This window comes from Podarcis vaucheri (assembly GCF_965113315.1).
Source record: "Podarcis vaucheri genome assembly, chromosome: 16".
Lineage (NCBI taxonomy): Eukaryota > Metazoa > Chordata > Lepidosauria > Squamata > Lacertidae > Podarcis > Podarcis vaucheri.
In genome coordinates this window covers 32,170,040-32,192,434 of record NC_138754.1, presented here as the reverse complement: position 1 = coordinate 32,192,434, position 22,395 = coordinate 32,170,040, and the positions used below count along the sequence as shown (strand labels likewise).

The 22,395-nt window shown below is 45.6% G+C and overlaps 1 protein-coding gene across 10 annotated transcripts in view; it reads left to right on the top strand.

The window, feature by feature from the left end:
* The first annotated feature begins 11,876 nt into the window (after nucleotides 1–11,876).
* ARVCF (ARVCF delta catenin family member) overlaps nucleotides 11,877–22,395 on the top strand; it is a 605,652-nt gene continuing 595,133 nt past the window's right edge. For 3 of the 10 annotated variants that reach the window (XM_082203069.1, XM_082203071.1, XM_082203068.1), the window contains exon 1: nucleotides 11,880–12,276. The gene's annotated coding sequence lies outside the window, so the exon portion shown is untranslated. Of the gene's footprint in view, nucleotides 12,277–22,395 lie in introns of all 10 variants that reach the window. The other 7 variants (XM_082203066.1, XM_082203061.1, XM_082203067.1 and 4 more) reach the window with 4 other exon arrangements.

The window sequence follows — 22,395 nt, the reverse complement described above, 5'->3', positions numbered from 1 at the left end:
GTACACCTTAACATTATTTTTTTAGAAAAAAAAAGCTCTTGCCAATCAGAAGGTCGCGGTTTGAATCCCCGCGACAGGGTGAGCTCCCGTTGCTTGGTCCCAGCTCCTGCCAACCTAGCAGTTCGAAAGCATGTCAAAGTGCAAGTAGATAAATAGGTACCGCTGTGGTGGGAAGGTAAATGGCGTTTCCATGTGCTGCTCTGGTTCACCAGAAGTGGCTTAGTCATGCTGGCCACACGACCTGGAAGCTGTCTACGGACAAACACCGGTTCCCTTGGCCAGTAAAGCAAGATGAGCGCCACAACCCCAGAGTTATCTGTGACTGGACTTAATGGTCAGGGGTCCCTTTACAATAAGATAGGCAGTTGGTTGAAGACAATGGAATACAGAAGAGAATAAGAGGGAGGAGAAGACACACAACATAATTAGGTGTATATGATTGAATGCACCAAAATTCTGTTACATGCTGGATGCAGACTTAAGTTGTGTGCATATTTTATTTTTGCTTTTTATATCATACCTTTCCTCCCAAGGCTCAGGGTAGTGCACAAAGCTCTTCCCTTCTCTATATTATTTGCGTAACAACCTTGTGAAGTAGTTTAGGGCTGAGAGTTGGTGACTTACCCAGTGAGCTTCGTGGTTTGCACTTTGGCATAGTGGGCAGTTTAGGTTTTTTTCTCTCTCTCACTCTTTTAAACCCAATACATTATAGTTTGAGAGGGTGTCAGGGGGAAGGTGCTATTGTGACTCACTTATGTGAAATTGCATTTCAATAAATTCATGCATGCTATTACCATTCACCAGTTGTGGATGCTGAGACAATGAAAATTAAGGCCTATAAACAATTTTCTGGGGGTATTTAGTGGGGCTTACCTTCTGGGTATTACACACACATTTTTTAAGAATCATAAAGCCAGCGTCTCTCCCCCCCCAAAAAAAATATAAGTGCTGTACAGATATGAGGCTAGGATTGTCATGTTTCAAAAAGTAAAAACCAGGACACCCTGAAAGTTGTTGAGGTTTTTTTCCCTGATTGACTTGCCTAAGATCCAGGGCAAAGTGCCACCTTTTGGAAATTTCTCCCTGGACGTCAATTCCACCTTTGAAATCCCAATAATGCCTGTGGAAATCTGGACGTACGGCAGTCCCATTGAGGCCAAATCTCACAAAGAAAGCAGTGAGTCAAAGGTTGCAGACCATGGATAGCTCCAAGTGAACAACTTGTTCACATAACGTTGGGAGCATACTGAGGCCTTTTTCGGCTATATTCACACCATACTCATAAAGCACCACTTTAAATGCTCATGGCTTCCTTCAATGAATTCTGGGAGCTGTAGTTTGTTAAATGTGCTGAGAGTCCTTAGGAGACTCTATTCCTCTCACAGAGCTACAGTTTCCTCATAAGAAGAACTAACCGTTAAACCACTCTGAGAATTGTATCTCTCTGAGGGTAATGAGGTAGGGTGTCTCTCTCAGCACCCTTGACAAACCACAGCTTACAAAATTATTTGGGGGCAGCCATGCCTGTTTAAAGTGGTATCATAATGCTTTAAATGGTTTGTGCAAATGTGGTCTAACCCTTCATCTCCCGACTATCTCCTCAGGCTCCACCAGCTTGTAGAGACCTTCAGAATCTTAAAGGACCACTTCACTAGCTTAAATGCAGGACTGATGAATGCAGTGGTTCCTCAAGCTCGGTATAAGGCACCCATGAGGGTCCAGGCTCTGGTCCTGGCAGACTGAGAGGTTCTTGTCTGACAGCTTCAGTCACAGTCAGTTCAAAGCCTTGAACTTGATCAGCCTCCTTAGCTGCTGCCTCAGATTCTGTGTCTGGTTTGCTTCTGCATTCAGGGGTCATGCCACAACCTGTGGTTATCCAGATGTTGTGGAACTATAAGGTAAAGGGACCCCTGACCATTAGGTCCAGTCGTGACCAACTCTGGGGTTGCAGTGCTCATCTCGCTTTATTGGCCGAGGTGTATGGATCAGATGGGATTACCATGAGGAATTATAGAACACAAGACATTGTGTTGACTAGGTTTGATATATTGACGATAATTTCTGATTAAATCCCATAAGATTCTACATTCATGCCCTTTTGATGCCCTTTTGCCCTTGCTGCCCATTTCTCCTTGCCTGACAATTCACGTACACACTTAGACAGGCAGGCGTCCTGTGTCCTCAAAGACTCGGCAGTTTCGTCTTTGTAGTTTCTAATAGGTAATCTTAGGATGTTAATCTTAGGGCCAGGAAACAGATCTCACATGAAGGTGATAGTGATTGTTGTCTGTCCTTCTGGCCATCCTCCTTATCATGTGTATTGCTTGTTTATTACCTCCGGGGCTGCCAGATGCTCCCCTTTGTAGTTCTCAACTTATTTACCCTAGAAATATTTGTGCTTAATTAGTGTTAGTAGTTTCACTTGTCCCCACGTGGGTTTGTGGAATTGCTCAGAAGAAATCTGATTGGTTCTTTTGAACACTCTGTAAAAAGTTCTTTTGTGAATAAAATGGCCTGGGCTGGGGGCTGCGAAAATCTGACACGGACAAGCACAGAGAGGCACAATTATACGCACCCTACCCAGAGTCTTGCTGGTTCAAGTCTCTGTGTGTATTCTTATTAATCAGAGTTCAATCCTTCCTTTACTTTGCAAACGCAACACGAAGGAGCCAGCGTATAGTTTCCGGGTCATGTGGCCAGCATGACTAAGCCACTTCTGGCGAACCAGAGCAGCGCACGGAAACGTCGTTTACCTTCCCGCCAGAGTGGTACCTATTTATCTACTTGCACTTTGATGTGCTTTCAAACTGCTAGGTGGGCAGGAGCTGGGACCGAGTAACGGGAGCTCACCCCGTCACGGGGATTCGAACCGCCGACCTTCTGATCGGCAAGCCCGCATTTCTCTTGTGGAACTATAGCTCCCATTAAATAAAATTATCAAGTCTTTGAAGCTCTCCCAGAGGCATTGAATAGACTAAGTCTTCCATCATATTCCATGGAGAAAGAGGCAAGGCTCATCAGGAAATTCAGGACCACGGAGAGCTCCAAGTGAGCAACTTTCTCCACAAAGGTTTTTAGGCTGCACTCCACTCCTGTTTCATGACCTCTCTTTTGATGTGCTTCCTGCCCCACTGGATGCCTTCCATTCTATAGCCTCCCTCCTGGAGTGTTCCCTGTGCCCACGGGACTGGTAATTTGTGGGGGGAAGCATCTTGTTCCTCGGAGGAAGGTGCTTAAGGGTCTAAGGGTTTCCTCTGGGAGCTTCTGTCCAACAGTCTTTGATGCAAGGACCTCCCTATCGTGGATTTTTTAAATAAAGGGTTTTGTTTGTTTTTTTGACTTTTGCAAATATTTCCTCTAATTCTGTGGATACCTCCCTCTTGTTCAAGCCAGTGCCATTTTGGGAACAAAACTGGGAAATGTTATAGTGTATCTAAAGTCAGTATTATTATTTTTTTAAAGAAAATAAACTATTCACCAGCTATGGGTTCCCCCTCCTTAAGGGGCTGACAGTTTGGCTAGCAGGATTAAATTAGTCTATTAAGCTCATGCAAATATTATGCAGATTGAGTGGGAAAATCCAAACCTGCTGGAGTTCTCCTTTGCATAATACATTCTAATTGTGACTGCAGAACAATTTACCTGCTCTGGATTTTAAGGCTGTTTTGTTACTGTGGTTGGAAGAATTATATTGTTATGATGGCCTCTGTTGTACACATCACGCACCAATTGCAAAACAGTAGCCGGAATAAACACACAGGCAGGATTTCAGTGTGAAATTGGTTTCCAAGGTGCAACAGCTCTGATCAAGTCAAGCTGCAGTATCTATTAGTGCACACGGAGCTACAATTGATTATTTAATGTATGTGCAGTACTTTGAGGCAGAGAACACTCATCGTTTCTCAGGAATGACTCTGTAACTTACTATATTGAGACCAGCAGATAATTTTGATGTTAAGCAGAAGAGATTACATTGGGAAGCAGTGCCTCAGAAAATGCTTTTGAATGGTTGATTAGAGTATAGCGAAACATGTCATAAGCTATCACTCAAGAGCCCAGCAAAATGAGGTTGTTTACTGCAGGTGGATTTGGATTAAAGGTGGTATAGAATTGTTCTGAGATGTCTTAAGGTAGTCTCTTGGAATATTCAGATTTGCATTACTGAGGCAGCCTTGGTGATAAGTGCCAGTGAGTGGCAGGAGCAATTTGCTTTAAAAAAATAATAATTCATGTTTTGCACCTGTCATCACAATTTTTGTTATGGGGAGGCAACTGCGCCTTTAATCAGAAAAAGAAAATAGGGAAAAATAAGATGGTTTGCAACATAATCTGATTCATGCTTTTACTTGGAAAGTAAGCCTAGTTGTATTCAAGGAGATTACTCTCTGGTAAGAGAATACATAGGAGTGCAACCATCTAACCTGTGCATGTTTACTTGGGACCCTGAAATTTGCAATGTTTACTGAAAATGTTTATGGCAGGAATCATATGTGGAGAGTGGAATCTTTCCAAAAACAGTCCAGTGAGGACTGAGGATGCTTAGCAGCCACAAGATACTGACAAACTGGATTGGAGTATCCTGGAGAAGGCACACCAGGGTGGAACAATGGACTCTGCACTGCAATTTTTTGTTGCAGGTCCTACTTGTAAGGACTGGATTATTGTGCTCCTAGCAGGAATTTAAAATAATATACTGTTTATAGGATGTGTGTGCGCGCACACACACACACAATTGTTATGTTGTGTCATTGTTATTTGGATTTGTTGGTAGTTTTTTCTTGCCCAGGGCAACCTAAAGTGATTTACAAACAACCAAATAAACAGACAAAAAACCCCACATAGATACATTAAAACAAAGAGGAAAAAGAAATACATTAAAAACATCCCACTAATAGGCCACTAATACTGTAGTTACAACATCAAAGGTCTGGTTTTAGAGGAAAGTTTTTGCCTGGCACATTATGTATACAAGGCCTTCTTTCTAGTGATGTCAGGAGAAAATTCAAGCACTTGCCAAAATTATAATAACACAGGTATCTTCTTAGCATCAATTTGTCCAACTGACACACAATGAACATTATGGGAACTTTTATTACCAAGGTTGAGGGCAAGTGAATGTATTTTTATTGATAACCAAGGGTGTGGGGTGTGTCTATCTCCATGAGTGTGTGCTAATGTATGTGCATTTAGCTATTGAAAATGTATTGGCCAGAAAACACAGTTCACAACAGAGCCATCAAAGTTTTGATCCGGTTCTTCACAAACTTTTAAGGCATTGGAGTTTAGTGCAGGAAACAGGGAGATGAGTTTACAACCCATCTCAGCCATCAAAGTCTTATTTTATCTAGATGACTATGTGGACTCCATTACCTGATTTTAAACATGGTGAGTTGGTCCACCGGGAAAAAGGAGGGGTATGAATGAATGAATGAATGGAATCTTTATTGCTAAAAGCTTTAAGCCATCACAATTGGGAAAGGAGGCGTAGCATTGGTATATAGGTGATAACTCTGCTGGAATGGGATCGTGTCAGGTTTTGTTTTGCTGTTGAAAAAAATGTGCCCGGTGTTTCACTGCAGGAGGTAGGAAGTCCACAGCCCACAAAGAACACAAATGGGTTCCTGAAGCAGTGTTGTTAGCAGAGGCAAAAGCCTTGCTGGCATTTGCAACTTTTAAAAAAAACAACTCAGTTTACTGTTGCCGCATGATTTGTGTTAACAGCAAGGATGCACTCATGACCTATAGATGAAAGCTGTAAATTTTTTTTAAGTTACCTTAGCTTGTTGTTGTTTGGTCATTTAGTCGTGTCCGACTCTTCGTGACCCCATGGACCAGAGCACGCCAGGCACTCCTGTCTTCTACCTTAGCTATAATCATCAGTCAGTGCCGGATTTATGTATAAGCTAAACAAGCTATATCTTAGGGTCCCACTCTCTTGGGCCACCCCAGAAAATTTAAAGGAAAAAACCAACCTGGATGTACATTTCCAAAATAGAAGATAAAAATAAATAGAATAAAACCTACATACAGAAACAGTGTTTTGTGTTTTGTAGGCTCCTATGTGGTAAGTAATGGCCCCTGCCTGCTAGCCCGCTCCCTAAAATATCACTGGTTTGCTCATTAATTGTATTTCAATTCAACAATTACTTTGATAAAATACATATTTTGTTATGTGCAAATGGCTTTAGATACCTATTAGGTCCATAAATTACCATATAGCATATATTCAACACAAAAAACAGTGACAATTTGTTGTTGTCAAAGGACAGCTGGACATATAAAGGGCCCCATAAGAAGGGTGGTGCTGTGGGTTAAACAAAAGAGCCTAGGGCTTGCCGATCAGAAGGTCGGCGGTTTGAATCCCCGCAACAGGGTGAGCTCCCGTTGCTCAGTCCCAGCTCCTGCCAACCTAGCAGTTCGAAAGAACATCAAACTGAAAGTAGATAAACAGGTACCACTCTGGCGGAAAGGTAAACGACATTTCCGTGCGCTGCTCTGGTTCGCCAGAAGTGGCTTAGTCATGCTGGCCACATGACCCGGAAACTATACGCAGGCTCCCTCGGCCAATAAAGCGAGATGAGTGCCGCAACCCCAGAGTCATCCGCGACTGGACCTAATGGTCAGGGGTCCCTATACCTTTGCCTTCCATAGCTTAGGGCCTTATCAAACCTAAATCTGGCCCTGATCATCATCACTATCAACTACATCACAACCATGGACTAGGAAGTGGTGAAATGGGTGTGTGCCGCCTCTGACCAACGATGCCACAGATACTGATAAGCATCAATGATACCCATGCCACCAAATTTCACACTGTACTTGCTAGTGCAGGCATGGAAATCCCTGTAACCTTCCTGGTGGTGCTAGACTACAACTGCCATCATCCCTGGCCATTGGCCATGCTTGCCACGGCTGATGGGAATTGGAGTTCAATAGCATAGGGAGGGTCATATATTTCCCAGTGTTGCACTTCCACAATGGAAACACACATGTGTGATATTCAATAGTGTATTTGGGCAGGGAGGTGATTTTGCAGCTCCCTAAGCATTTAGGACGCGGGTGGCGCTGTGGGTAAAAGCCTCAGCGCCTAGGGCTTGCTGATCGAAAGGTCGGCGGTTCGAATCCCCGCGGCGGGGTGCGCTCCCGCTGCTCGGTCCCAGCGCCTGCCAACCTAGCAGTTCGAAAGCACCCCCGGGTGCAAGTAGATAAATAGGTACCGCTTACCAGCGGGAAGGTAAACGGCGTTCCGTGTGCTGCGCTGGCTCGCCAGATGCAGCTTTGTCACGCTGGCCACGTGACCCGGAAGTGTCTCCGGACAGCGCTGGCCCCCGGCCTCTTGAGTGAGATGGGCGCACAAACCCCAGAGTCTGTCAAGACTGGCCCGTTCGGGCAGGGGTACCTTTACCTTTAAGCATTTAGGTGAGAGACACAGGTGGTGCTGTGGGTTAAACCACAGAGCCTAGGGCTTGCCGAACAGAAGGTTGGCGGTTCAAATCCCCACGACGGGGTGAGCTCCCGTTGCTCGGTCCATACTCCTGCCAACCTAGCAGTTTGAAAGCATGAAGTGCAAGTAGATAAATAGGTACTGCTCCAGCAGCAAGGTAAACGGCGTTTCTGTGCACTGCTCTGGTTCTCCAGAAGCGGCTTAGTCATGCTGGCCACATGACCTGGAAGCTGTACGCCGGCTCCCTCAGCCAATAAAGCGAGATGAGCGCCGCAACCCCAGAGTTGTCCGCGACTGGACCTAATGGTCAGGGGTCCCTTTACCTTTAAGCATTTAGGTGATGACTGTTTGTGCCGTGACACTTGCAGTGATCCTGACACATTTGTTGCCAGTATTGAAAATAACTTCTAGAAAGAGCTACATACATCGGATAGCCAGGCAGGCTTGAACAAATTGCACCATCAGCCTCGGTTGCTGAGCCGTACAATAGGAATAACGGTGCCCTCTCTCTCTCACAGTGTTGTTTTCGTGGCTGCCCCTTTTGAAAGCAGAGGGAGGGTGACAGCCCACATTACAAAGCTGTTTGAACCCACATCCTAGCTGAGTTTATGATGCCATGTTTATGATGATGGATTTTTCCCTGGGAAGCCTGCAAATGTCAACAAACAGACTCTAGTACCTGCGAGGGTGAGAAGCTTCATTGTTGTCTATTGAAATCCAATGACCCTTTCTGGAGAGGTTTAGTCAGGGGTTATTAGCTGTCCTTCCCATTTCCCAGAAAGGTGAGCTGTTCCAGTGGAGCTTCTGTAGCTGATGCACAAACACTGGATAAAATGTGTCTGGGGAAGCCCATCCAGGGACCTAGAATACGGAGTTGTGGGGAGGAGATGGAGAGAAAGAATGAGCCACCGACTACATGAAACTGCTTTGACAGACAATCGGATTACCCAACACAAAGAGAGCAGCAGCCGCAAGGGCGTCCAGCAAGACAGATCCCACCAATCGGGTGGTGGTCGCTGGGTATAAGAGAACCAATCCATGGACGCAGCTGTAAAAATCAGGATGGGGAGTGGGGAGTTTGTCTGCGGCTCCCTCTGCTTGAAGCCACAAATGCAAGTGATAATACTTAAGAAGGAGCCCCATGGTGTTCAGTGGAGTGGGCGCTGTGAGCCTAACTTTTACTTACACAGGAGTAAACCCCCATGGAATTCCATAGGACCAGGGCTGGATTTAGGTTTGATGGGGCCCTAAACTATTGAGGGTAATGGGCCCCTTTATATGTCCAGCTGTCCTTTGTCAACAACTAATTGTCGCTTTTTTGTGTTGAATATATGCTCTATGGTAATTTGTGGACCTAATAGGTATCTAAAGCCATTTGCACATGCAGAATGTAAAAAGGTAAAGGACCCCTGACAGTTAAGTCAGGTCACAAACGACTCTGGGGTTGCGGCGCTCATCTCACTTTACTGGCAGAGGGAGCCGACGTTTGTCTACAGACAGTTTTTCTGGGTCATGTGGTCAGCATGACTAAGCCACTTCTGGCGAAACCAGAGCAGTGTACGGAAACACCATTTACCTTCCCACCGGAGTGGTACCTATTTATCTACTTGCACTTTTGGGTGTGCTTTCGAACTGCTAGGTTGGTAGGAGCAGGGACTGAGCAATGGAAACTCACCCCATTTTGGGGATTCAAACTGCCGAGCTTCTGACTGGCAAGCCCTAGGCTCAGTGGTTTAGACCACTGTAGATAAATAGGATACACAGAATACACAGAGGAATTATACCAGAAAGATATGGATGTCTCGTACACCCCAGGTAGTGTGGTTGCTGACCTTGAGCCAGACATCCTGGAGAGTGAAGTCAAATGGGCCTTAGAAAGCACTGCAAATAACAAGGCCAGTGGAAGTGATGGTATTCCAGCTGAACTGTTTAAAATTTTAAAAGATGATGCTGTTAAGGTGCTACACTCAATATGCCAGCAAGTTTGGAAAACTCAGCAGTGGCCAGAGGATTGGAGAAGATCAGTCTACATTCCAATCCCAAAGAAAGGCAGTGCCAAAGAATGCTCCAACTACCGCACAATTTCACTCATTTCACATGCTAGCAAGGTTATGCTTAAAATTCTACAAGGCTCAAGCAGTATGTGGACCGAGAACTCCCAGAAGTGCAAGCTGGATTTAGAAGAGGCAGAGGAACCAGAGACCAAATTGCAAACATGCGCTGGATTATGGAGAAAGCTAGAGAGTTCCAGAAAGACATCTACTTCTGCTTCATTGACTATGCAAAAGCCTTTGACTGTGTTGACCACAGCAAACTATGGCAAGTTCTTAAAGAAATGGGAGTGCCTGATCACCTCATCTGTCTCCTGCGAAATCTCTATGTGGGACAAGAAGCTACAGTTAGAACTGGATATGGAACAACTGATTGGTTCCAAATTGGGAAAGGAGTACGGCAAGGCTGTATATTGTCTCCCTGCTTATTTAACTTATATGCAGAATTCATCATGCGAAAGGCTGGGCTGGATGAATCCCAAGCCGGAATTAAGATTGCCGGAAGAAATATCAACAACCTCAGATATGCAGATGACACAACCTTGATGGCAGAAAGTGAAGAGGAATTAAAGTACCTTTTAATGAGGGTGAAAGAGGAGAGCGCAAAATATGGTCTGAAGCTCAACATCAAAAAAACGAAGATCATGGCCACTGGGCCCATCACCTCCTGGCAAATAGATGGGGAAGAAATGGAGGCAGTGAGAGATTTTACTTTCTTGGGCTCCATGATCAGTGCAGATGGTGACAGCAGTCACGAAATTAAAAGACGCCTGCTCCTTGGGAGAAAGGCGATGGCAAGCCTAGACAATATCTTAAAAAGCAGAGACATCACCTTGCCAACAAAGGTCCGTATAGTAAAAGCCATGGTTTTCCCAGTAGTGATGTATGGAAGTGAGAGCTGGACCATAAAGAAGGCTGATCGCCGAAGAATTGATGCTTTTGAATTATGGTGCTGGAGGAGACTCTTGAGAGTCCCATGGACTGCAAGAAGATCAAACCTCTCCATTCTGAAGGAAATCAGCCCTGAGTGCTCACTGGAAGGACAGATCGTGAAGCTGAGGCTCCAATACTTTGGCCACCTCATGAGAAGAGAGGACTCCCTGGAAAAGACCCTGATGTTGGGAAAGATGGAGGGCACAAGGAGAAGGGGACGACAGAGAATGAGATGGTTGGATGGTGTTCTTGAGGCCGCTAGCATGGGTTTGATCAAGCTGCGGGAGGCGGTGGAGGACGGGGGTGCCTGGCGTGCTCTGGTCCATGGGGTCACGAAGAGTCGGACACGACTAAATGACTAAACAACAAGATAAATAGGTACTGCTCTGGCAGGAAGGTAAACGGCGTTTCCGTGCGCTGCTCTGGTTCGCCAGAAGTGGCTTAGTCATGCTGGCCACATGACCCGGAAGCTGTACACCGGCTCCCTCAGCCAGTAAAGCGAGATGAGCGCCACAACCCCAGAGTCGTCAGCAACTGGACCTAATGGTCAGGGGTCCCTTTACCTTTAAGTCCCTTGGAACAAATAGGAACTTGCTGGGATCAGACTGTGGCAGGGAACGAGGGAAGAAGGAAATGAAATAAAAAAGCATTGCTTGGCAGAATATTTATCTAGCTATAGCACGTTGACTTGTGCTCATTGGGGCATACTAACAGGTAAGCCTTCAGGGGATTGTGACTGGTTTAAAGCCAAACTAGTTTCAAATTGTACCCTGTTTGAAAACGAGGCCTTTTCTGTGTGGTGTTGCAGTTGTGGAGAGCGTCGCACCAGGGTTCAAATCGCCCCCTCCCAGCCACGAAGTCATTGGGTGACCTTGAGCCAGGCAGTTTCTTAGCCTAACCCACCTCTAAGGGTTGTTGTGTGAGGGTAAAACGATGAGGGGGGCAGGAGGAGAACCATGGACACCACCTCCAGCTCCTTCCTTGGAGGAAAGCCGGAACAGCAACAAAACAATAACAACAACAACAACAATAATAATAAACTTTTTTATTGTGGGGAGGGGATCTTTTGTGTTTGTTTGTGGCGAGTGGGGGAGGGGGGAGAAAAAAGTCAGGAGGACGAAAAGTAGGATCTGGCGCATCCCCAATCCTAAGCACGTGGCCTTGCAAGTGAAGGGCCACCTTCACCCTAAAATGTGCAGGGAATGGCAGTTCAGGCTTTTGGAAAAATAATAATTCAAACCTCCCCCCTTAATATAATGAAGATCTGTGCATGCTGGCCTATGAAAATTATTTTTGGAGAAGAGATCCAGACTTTCCCTCCCTCTCCGCCCTGCTCGTGGGGTCGTCGGCGTGTTCCTATTTTGCTCCCTCTGCGGGCAGCGAGGCAATTGTGTGTGACTCTCTCTCCGATGCGCCCAGGCTGTTGGGCTAGACGAGGAAAGCTTTGCAGGGCCGGGAGAGGGCAGCTGGGAACGGGAGGCAATTCGGCTCGTCCCTGATGCGCCTCCTGTGCGTGTTGTGTGTCTGTTTTCTTCCTCCTCCTCCTCCTCTAGAGCCAGGCGAGAGAAATCTGCAAGGGGAGGAGGAAACCTTTGCGGGCGCGCTTGGCAGCTCCGGCAAGAGCGAGAGCGCAAAGCAGGAGAGCGAGATGCCGTGTGCGCGCGTGTGAAGCTTTGACCTTCTTGCTCTGCTGATCAATTGCTGAGTATTTGATTTGAAGGCGGCTCCTCCCCCTTCCTCCCTCCCAGCCCGCCTCCTCTGCGATCGTGTGAAGCGAGGAGGAATCTCTCCCATGACTGTGATCATCCTCAAGCTGAAGGCGGAGACGCAGCGGAAGGCGGCGAGATGGTGAGCTGATCTGGGTCACTGGGGTGCTGATGGAGGGAGACCACGAGCATGCATCTTTTTTTTTTGGGTGGAGGGGGGGTGTATCATCTCGTGCAAAGAGAGAGCGCACCTTAACCCCCCCCGCCGCCCTCCTTTCCACGCTAACCTTTGTTTTGCCCACAAAGGTTGCGCCTTCGTAGGCGCCTTCCCCTCCCCCATGTGGAAGGGTGGTTGGTTTTTTTGGAGTGGGGGGGGGAGAGAAGCTAATCATATTAGGGATAATCGCCCACGTTTCGTGTGCTCGCTCATTGTTTCGGAGCGGTGGGGGAGCAGCGCGTGTGCTGGATTGCTATGGGAATGGGTTAAAGGAAGAAAAGGGAGAAGAAAAAAAACGCATATGCAAAAAAGGCTAAACAAACCGGCATTGTGCCGTGTGGGAACGCTGCATTGCAAAAGGAAGCCTTTGCTCTTGTCAGGGTAGGAAATCGGCGCCTCCCCCTCCCCCTTCTGCGTGGTTTGCATTGTGAACAGTCCAGATCCAGGGCTTAAACCACGCTGCCCTTTCCCTCCCCAATAGGTAGATGATTGTTCACCCTATGCCCCCCCAAAAAAAACTAGCTTGCCCCTTAAACTTTCCTCTGTTGCCTGAAGAATTCTTTCCTGGGGCTGCAAAGAACTTGAGAGAACTCCTGCTTCTTCCTCCTCCTCCTCCTCCTTCCTTTTCAAAATCAGTGCCACCATGGTGATGAAATTGGATAAATAGACTTGGCTGTCTGCAATGTGCTAATTCTCTGGGGAGAAAGCTGCAGCCCTGGGCTGGCTTCCCTGGGAGGAAGCCCCACCGAGCACAGTGGGGTTTACTTCTGAGTAAGCATGCCTACAGGAGTGCAGGGTTGCACATTCCTTTTAGCTGCTTTGGGTAGCATCGCAGTGGGTGCCACCCCCCTTTCCCCTTCACACTGCAGAGCCTCTCATAGTCTCCCCCCCGTTGCCCCCCCTGCTTTTGAGATGTTTCCAGGCGCCACTTATATATGTCAAAGCAGCGACTTGCTTGCAGATAAATATGTATTTTCTTCCAGGGAGCGAGGATAAGGTTTATTTCTGTGCCGTTTTAAAGAGAGATAGTTCTAGTCCCAAGTGACAGAATATTGACATCTGCTGATTGTATCTTAGCCAAGATGACATGCTGCAGTCTCGGCTTTAAGCGGGTTGCCAAGTTTGAGTTTCCAGAGAGATTGGAATGGATACTCCTAAAACTTACAAAATTGTAGGAACGGCGAAGCTGAGCGTTTGCTTTCCCACACAACCCTAAGGGCACACAAATCAAGGGGGGAAGCAGTGTTGCTGTACCAAGCTCTTTGTGTGTGTGTGTGTGTGTGTGTGTGTGTGTGTGTGTATAAAAAGTATATCTAAAATAGCATATGGCAGGGTAGCAGGTACTTGTAAACTAGGAAGATTGGTTCTGTGCTGTGAGCCAGGGCATTGCTGGGTGTTTGTCCTCTACTCGCTGTTTCCGTAAATGTATGAAATGTTTATACGATGTACTTCATTAGGCAAATTGTTTGCTTGTTTCTTCCTCGAACAAACCGGCTAAGTAAGGCTTAAGAATGCAAGAGAGTTCATGTTCTTTCAAGCATCCTGGCTTGGAAGATATTGGTGATTCCCCATCCCCCCTTTTGTTCTTTTCTTTGATTAAATGATTTTTTCATATGAAACACGCACACATAATCAACAGCATGGAAACCAAACCAATATAAATATACCAGCTGCTGTTTTTTGGTTTTTTTAAAAATCTGTTTCCTATGTAATATATTTGGTTGGACAATTACTTGAGGCTAGTTACTAGGGATGGGTGAATCTGTCAGTTTCAGTTTCTCAGTTTTTGCCTCTTCAATTTAGTTCTCCATATTTCCATATAAGTTTGTGATTTATTTATTTTTAAATAAAGGGAAAGTCCTCATGAAAATTCATCCACAGTTTGGTGCGAATTTCTCCTAATGCACACTTTTCTTTTCTTTCAAAGCAATTTCCTCATATTTACTGCATCTGTGCATGTTTCACAAAAGCATGCAATTTTATGCACATTAATGCACATTTTTGTGCCTATCACTTGGCTTTGGAGAGCTGCCTTGCGAAACTGGCAGAAGTGTGGGTTTCTCAAAGGACTGCTTTGTTTCTGTTTGCTAATTGTTTCGGCAAGTGCGAATTAGGTGGGTTTGCCTTTAAATGCAAATTTAATCCTATTTCTCCCCCCTTCCCTAATCTGAGTTCAAAGAAACATTCCAGCCAGGCAAAAGCAGTCAAGTGTAATGGAGCAGAGCTTGGGAGAGGAGACCGTGGCCTGGGGAGAGTCCCAAGGGCTACAGTGAGAGGCCTGGAATACTGTATTTGGCCCACAAGGAGGTGTGATTTCCCAGCATGCCTCACTCCTCAGGCCAGCGCCCCTGTTCAGTGTCTTGAATTTAAGAATGGGCTGCCATATTGCACAGTCCGTCCCCAAGCCAGAGGTTCGCCACCATTTGACTCATGGAATCGGTTGACTGCTGAAGGTTACCTTGATAATGCAGGGGTTCCAAAATTGTGGTGGTCACCGGCATGCCCGTATTAAATATCCATAATTGGTTTCTTAATTGCATGCGTATTGCTTCTTCTGTTTCTGATGCATTGCAATCTGGAATCTACGGCGTTGTAATTTGCAATATGCAATAAAATATAAGAAATAAAAACCGTGCAGCATCTAGCACAGTGCATTACAACTGCTACAACAGGCCATAAAATTTTTAAGTGGTTTGCCAAGACCACCAGCAATTTTCATGTGGTTGATAGGGAGGGAAAGCTTAGGCTGTGTTTGCTTCGTGTATCATTTTGGAAGGTGTCAATTATAGTAGTACCTCTGGTTACAAACTTAATTTGTTCCGGAGGTCCGTTCTTAATCTGAAACCGTTCTTAACCTGAGGCACCACTTTAGCTAATGGGGCCTCCTGCTGCTGCTGTGCCGCCAGCGTGCAATTTCTGTTCTCATCCTGGGGCAAAGTTCTTAACCCGAGGTACTACTTCTGGGTTAGCGGAGTCTGTAACCTGAAGTGTTTGTAACCCGAGGTACTACTGTACTTAAGTTGATGGAATGTGAACTGAATCACTGAAAACTGATCAGAGTCAGATTCCTTCCCCCAATCCTACTTGTTAACACCAATACAAGACCCACCTGTTTCATGTTTTCAATAAAGTTGCCTGCTTTCCCTCACCTGTGCATTCTTAGTTAGCTTTACTATATGGGCTATCTCCCAGTCTGTTACTAGTCGATTAAAAATACATATACACAAGTTGCTATATAGGCAGTTGCCAGCAAGTATTTTACCAGTTTTATATCTACTGGTAAGGCGGACATATCCTTACATATGCAAACAGTGGGACCAATGGATCTACAGTGGTACCTCAGGTTACATACGCTTCAGGTTATAGACGCTTCAGGTTACAGACTCTGCTAACCCAGAAATAGTACCTCGGGTTAAGAACTTTGCTTCAGGATGAGAACAGAAATTGTGCTCCGGTGGCGCAGCAGCAGCAGGAGGCCCCATTAGCTAAAGTGGTGCTTCAGGTTAAGAACAGCTTCAGGTTAAGAACGGAACTCTGCAACGAATTAAGTACTTAACCCGAGGTACCACTGTATCAGCAAATCAATATCCTGTTGTTGGTTTTATCTCATTTTCCAAAATACTTCTATTTTGGGCCAGCACCAGAAAATAGGAAGCACAGTCGCATTTACTGGATACTGGTGAATTTATTATCAGTGTGTTCCTTTATCAAACAAAAAATTGGGTTTCTCTCCCAGTAGTTGTTGGTAATATCAATAACTAGTTCTGTTATTGGGCTGAAAGTGCTGGCTGCTGTTGGCTTCCATTTGGTCGTTTGGGATTCCCCTGCAGAGAGTTCTAAAAATGCATTTGGCTCTTTGTTGGAAGGACTGGCATAAGGTCAGCAAAATGCGGTGTTGCTGTCTCTATGTGAGTGCACACACACAGAATAGAAGAAGAAGAAGAAGAGTTTGGATTTGATATCCCGCCTTTCACTCCCCTTCAGGAGTCTCAAAGCGGCTAACATTCTCCTTTCCCTTCCTCCCCCACAACAAACACTCTGTGAGGTGAGTGGGGCTGAGAGACTTCAGAGAAGTGTGACTGGCCCAAGGTCACCCAGCAGCTGCATGTGGAGGAGCGGAGACGCGAACCCGGTTTCCCAGATTACGTGACTACCGCTCTTAACCACTACACCACACTGGCTCTCCAATAGCTTTGTATCAGCACCAGATTCTTCCCTTTTGCATGTTGGTGAGAGCTACATATTCTGTCATAACTCTACTTAAAAAAACAATAATACACCTCTTGACATTTATCTAGGCCATCATGTGTATGCAGACATATCACAGTTATGGGAATCTGAGCTGGCGCATCTTATTTTCTTCGGTGCAATTTGCAAGAGCATTGCAAATGCCTCTGGAGGGTATATATAACTTTGGAAATGAGGGGGGGGAAATCTATCAGGAAACTCGTTAGAGCTGTTGTAACATCGGATCTATAATATGCTGCTCTTAATATTTTATTGTGTGGGTATAAATCATTGACATGGATGCTGTAAAGAAATCCCTTTTATAGCTATGGAGGGGAAAAAAACCTGGGGTTTGTTTCTCCCTTTTGAACTGAAGTGTAGTGTGATAACACTTAGGCCATTGGTTATTGTAATCTCTTTTGCAATCAGTTTCTGCCCCCCTCTCTGTCTAGTTTTCTGTTTACTTGAGTCCCCCAGGTTGTTCCTTTCTGAGGCCCCTCCCACTAGCCATTTCTTTCTGTTGCCTCTTAGCCTTTACTGAGCTCCCTAATCTGGCTTGCTGCCTTGGGTGTTGTGCAGGATGCTGTTCCATTCACTAGTGTTGAGGACAGGATCACACTTCAAAACGACCTTGACAGATTAGAGAACTGGGCAAAAACAAACAAGATGAATTTTAACAGGGAGAAATGTAAAGTATTGCACTTGGGCAAAAAAAATGAGAGGCACAAATACAAGATGGGTGACACCTGGCTTGAGAGCAGTACATGTGAAAAGGATCTAGGAGTCTTGGTTGACCACAAACTTGACATGAGCCAACAGTGTGACGCGGCAGCTAAAAAAGCCAATGCAATTCTGGGCTGCATCAATAGGAGTATAGCATCTAGATCAAGGGAAGTAATAGTGCCACTGTATTCTGCTCTGGTCAGACCTCACCTGGAGTACTGTGTCCAGTTCTGGGCACCACAATTCAAGAAGGACACTGACAAACTGGAACGTGTCCAGAGGAGGGCAACCAAAATGGTCAAAGGCCTGGAAACGATGCCTTATGAGGAACGGCTAAGGGAGCTGGGCATGTTTAGCCTGGAGAAGAGGAGGTTAAGGGGTGATATGATAGCCATGTTCAAATATATAAAAGGATGTCACATAGAGGAGGGAGAAAGGTTGTTTTCTGCTGCTCCAGAGAAGCGGACACGGAGCAATGGATCCAAACTACAAGAAAGAAGATTCTACCTAAACATTAGGAAGAACTTCCTGACAGTAAGAGCTGTTCGACAGTGGAATTTGCTGCCAAGGAGTGTGGTGGAGTCTCCTACTTTGGAGGTCTTTAAGCAGAGGCTTGACAACCATATGTCAGGAGTGCTCTGATGGTGTTTCCTGCTTGGCAGGGGGTTGGACTCGATGGCCCTTGTGGTCTCTTCCAACTCTATGATTCTGTGATTCTATGAAGTCAGATTCAGCTTCTACACATGGAATGAGGAGGGGCGCCATCTTGGTTCTTTGCCTTAGGCACCAACATATCTTGGGATAGCCCTGCATGAGCCCCAAATCCAGCAGCTGCTGCTGATCATTGGGATGGTTGGGGCAGTAGGCAGGGAGCCCAAAGGGCAGGTGGTGCTACACAGCCAGGTAAAAAGGTAAAGGGACCCCTGACCATTAGGTCCAGTCGTGACCGACTCTGGGGTTGAGGCACTCATCTCGCTTTATTGGCCGAGGGAGCCGGCGTACAGCTTCCGGGTCATGTGACCAGCATGACTAAGCCGCTTCTGGTGAACCAGAGCAGCGCACGGAAACGCCGTTTACCTTCCCGCCAGAGCGGTACCTATTTATCTACTTGCACTTTGACGTTCTTTCGGATTGCTAGGTTGGCAGGAGTTGGGATACAGCAACAGGAGCTCACCCTGTTAAGGGGATTCGAACCACTGACCTTCTGATCGGCAAGTCCTAGGCTCTGTGGTTTAACCCACAGCGCCACCCGGTCCCTTCAGAGCCACCTAATTCTGACCTTGTCCCCTTCTTCCTCTCTTCTGAGTTCTACAAGGGCAACACTAAGGCTATGGAGAGGAAACTGATAGCCAGGACCAACTCTCTGGGATGGTTGTGAGTAAAAATGAGGCAAGTGGGGGCTGCTTGAGGACAGACTGAGGTTGGTAGGGCAGTGTCCGATTTGCCTTAATGCACCAGCTTCCATTACTCAGATGCCTGAGCTGTGTTTGGTTTGTGTATTGTTTCAGAAAGTGTGAATAGCTTAAGTTGACTGAATGTGAACCGAATCACTGAGAAGTTATTCAAATCAAATTTCTTCCCTGATGCCACTTAACACAAAGACATGACCCACCTGCTCCAGGTTTTCACTGAATGCACCCTCAAGTTGCCTGCTTTCTCTCACCTGTGCATTATTAGTTAGTTTTACTATATGGGCTGTCTTCCAGGCTATCATTATCTGGTGTCCTGATGTGGAAGTGACCATTCCCATCCCCCAAAATTGCATATAACATGTCACATGGAGTGTAGGGTTTTATAAGAACCCAATAAGAGCTCTGCTGGATCATTATCATCATCATTTTATTTGTATATAGGCGTACCTTGGTTTTCGAACAGCTTAGTTCTCAAACGTTTTGGCTCCCAAACGCCGCAAACCCGGAGGTGAGCATTGTGGTTTGCGAACTATTTTTGGAAGCCAAACGTCTGACAGAGCTTCCTTGGCTTCTGATCGGCTGCAGGAGCTTCCTGCAGCCGATCAGAAGCCGCACTTTGGTTTCCGAATGTTTCGGAAGTCGAACGGACTTCCATAACGGATTCCGTTTGACTTCTGAGGTATGACTGTGCTACCTTTCCAGGAAAAGGAATCCTGCTGAAAGCGGCTTAGAACAACAAAGAAAAAAGGAGAACACCTCAAAACCTGCCGTTGCAAGGGCGATTTTGTAACGATGTAATGAGCCATCAACATAATATCGAATACAGCAATGAAAGAAAAAACAACATTTCGGTGCCATAAATATAACAAGGCTACATTATAGCATCACACCTCCTGGCAACAGGAGAAATAGCAAGGGAGCTACATAGTTTCACCTTGGCCCCAGGAACACCTGTCATGTAATGTTTGCTGACAGTCTCCTGCAGCAACTTGCAAGGCTTCTAAAGGCAGCGGGTGGGATCAGCCCCACGTCCCTTCTAGTCCTGCACTCTGTTTTCACAGTGGCCAACTGGAAGCATATGGGAATCTTGGAGGCATATGGGAATTTAATTCGTTCTGGAGGTCTGTTCTTAACGTGAAACTGTTCTTAACCTGAAGCACCACTTTAGCTAATGGGGCCTCCTGCTGCCGCCGTGCCGCTGGAGCACGATTTCTGTTCTCAACCTGAAGCAAAGTTCTTAACCTGAAGCACTATTTCTGGGTGAGTGGAGTGTGTAACCTGAAGCGCATGTAACCTATCACTGTATAACATCACTCTCCCCATTTGCAACTGGTATTCAGAGACTTCTTTGCCCCTAGGATTCAACAAAGCACTATCTTTTGCCTAATTTCTCTCTCACCTGCACTGTCAATTCTATTTCACCTATGCTTGACACCGACTGCTGAGAGTTATCAGTACCTGAAAAAAATATATAAACTTGCAAGTTTGCATTATTTATATTGCGCCCTGCTTTTCTTTCAAAACAGGAATTCAAAGTGGACCAAAGGATGGATAGATTAGTATCCATAGCAATTTCACAGACGCAGATGTCTGTTGAGCCTCATTAGCACATTAATCTGTGACTTTAAAAGCCAGTATGAAAAAATTGTTAGAATACGTATTTAAATATCCCGCTGTACATATTTCTAAAACATTTTATTCCTAAAATAATGTTTGTCGATGCATTGGGCTACAACGGCTTTTTTCTTTCCATGAGCCAAGGGCTGTGTCATGCAGAATTGGAAAGATAATTACATTCCAATTGTGAACTGGTCCAGGAGATGCGAATTAGATTAAAAAGTCTGCCTAAAAATGCAGACTTAACAAAAATCTTCTTCTGTCCTTGAGGACTAATTTATTCTTCTTTGCAAATTTAACCCTAGAGAGAAGGAAGTGATGCAAGGCCTGAACTTCGAGTAAAAATCGAAAGCCTCTGTTAGCTATGATTTTCAGTGAGGGCGGAGGTTTGGGGTTCTGGCCCTTGCATTTCTCTCATGAAAACTCTCTATACCTTGAATAGAAGTTAGAATGGGAGAACCAGTTCAGTTTTTTTTTTTTATAAATAATTTTTATTAACAAACCAATCAAATCACATTAGTACCAAATTACGAAACCGAATTTTAAATTTTTGTTGGGGGTACCCATGCTTCGAGCTCAGAAAGGGTCCAATCATCTCTTATTTCTGCTGCTTTGATGTTCACAGTTCTGAACATTCATCTCTTTGTTGTTTTCCTTTACAAATCATCTTTCAGTTTTGGAAAAAGAAAGAAATCCGGTGGGGTCAGATTGGGAGAATATGGAGGGTAGGACAACTCTGTAACCTCAGTAAGGATTTCATGTGGAATATCCAATTCTTCCACCATCATTCAGATGGACAAATGACAATCCCGCAGCAATAACTCGCAAACTCTGTTGACGTTTGCCGCCGTTCTGCTCGTCAATGGTCTACCAGACGAGGGTCATCTTCGATGGTTTGCCGTCCTTCACGGAAACGCTTAAACCACTCATACGCTGTCGTTTGAGTTACAGCTTCATCTCTGTACACAACTGTGAGCATTTCGTGGGTTTCTGATGCCGATTGTATGTCCAAATATTTCTTGCTGTCCGATTTCTGTGACCATTCACCAAACTTTCCAGTCACACCTTGTATGTTTACCCTCTTTTGAATCTTACTGGCTTTCCTTGTCACTTCCTACCTTTCTCTGTAGCTTTTTCAAATGTTCATTTCCTTCCGCATAAGCACCTCATCTTTCTTTCTTTCTTTCTTTCTTTCTTTCTTTCTTTCTTTCTTTCTTTCTCTCTTTCTCTCTCTCTCTCTCCCTCTCTCTCTCTCTCTCTCTCTCTCTCTCTCTGTATGTAAACATTTTGTTTTTGCTATTGGGAACTGTGGCTGATGTGGGAGTGGTGGGCCTGCTGTAACAGGAGATAAATAAGAAATAGAAATATACCCACCATGTTATTGACTTGAGTACTTATTTGCTTCCAGGACTGAGCATGAGGTGAAATGGTTCTGCAGGTGATTGGCCGTAATCCTCCCTTCTATGACATGCTACAAAGTGGGTTATGCTTTTAAATATGTAATAAAATGTAATATAAAAATAAGATGCCAAATGAGCAGATAAAACTCATGAACATTCATGCCGCAACTTTTTTAAAAAAGCATAATCTTGTTGCTGTAATCCGCTCTGGGGATGAGGGAGGGCGGGCTGCAACTGTTGGCCAATCAGTGCTGTGTACAGGCAAAGCTGTAGCAAAACTTGTCAGAGGTTGCTCATTTCACCACACAAGCGGGGGTGGGGGGAGAGAGATGAGGTCTAATATTTATGGAGGGACGTGGGTGGCACTGTGGTCTAAACCACAGAGCCTAGGGCTTGCCAATCAGAAGGTTGGCGGTTCGAATCCCCGCGACGGGGTGAGCTCCCGTTGCTCGGTCCCAGCTCCTGCCAACCTAGCAGTTCGAAAGCACACCCAAAAGTGCAAGTAGTTAAATAGGTACCGCTCTGGCGGGAAGGTAAACGGTGTTTCCGTGCGCTGCTCTGGTTCGCCAGAAGTGGCTTGGTCATGCTGGCCACATGACCCGGAAGCTGTACGCCGGCTCCCTTGGCCAGTAAAGCGAGATGAGCGCCGCAACCCCAGAGTCGGC